This window comes from Trachymyrmex cornetzi, unplaced genomic scaffold, assembly GCF_001594075.2.
Source record: "Trachymyrmex cornetzi isolate Tcor2-1 unplaced genomic scaffold, Tcor1.1 scaffold719, whole genome shotgun sequence".
NCBI classification, from domain to species: Eukaryota; Metazoa; Arthropoda; class Insecta; order Hymenoptera; family Formicidae; genus Trachymyrmex; species Trachymyrmex cornetzi.
Genome location: NW_017300047.1, coordinates 917,433 through 917,668, shown reverse-complemented (window position 1 = coordinate 917,668; position 236 = coordinate 917,433).

Below are 236 nucleotides of genomic sequence, written 5' to 3'. Positions count from 1 at the left end.
GAGGTGTTACTCGAAATTAAAACAATCAGGGTTTGAGCATTAAGTAATATAATTAAAATTAAGAATTGTTATTACATTGCAATATAGATATATATATATATTGAATATATAATTAGTTTGATTGTGAGCGTGTGTGTGTGTGTGTTCTGAAGAGAAGAGAAGGAGAAGGGGGTAAAGGAGCGTTTAAAGAGGGGGGGAATAATCTGTAAGGGGAGTTAAATGTTCAGCGGGGACAG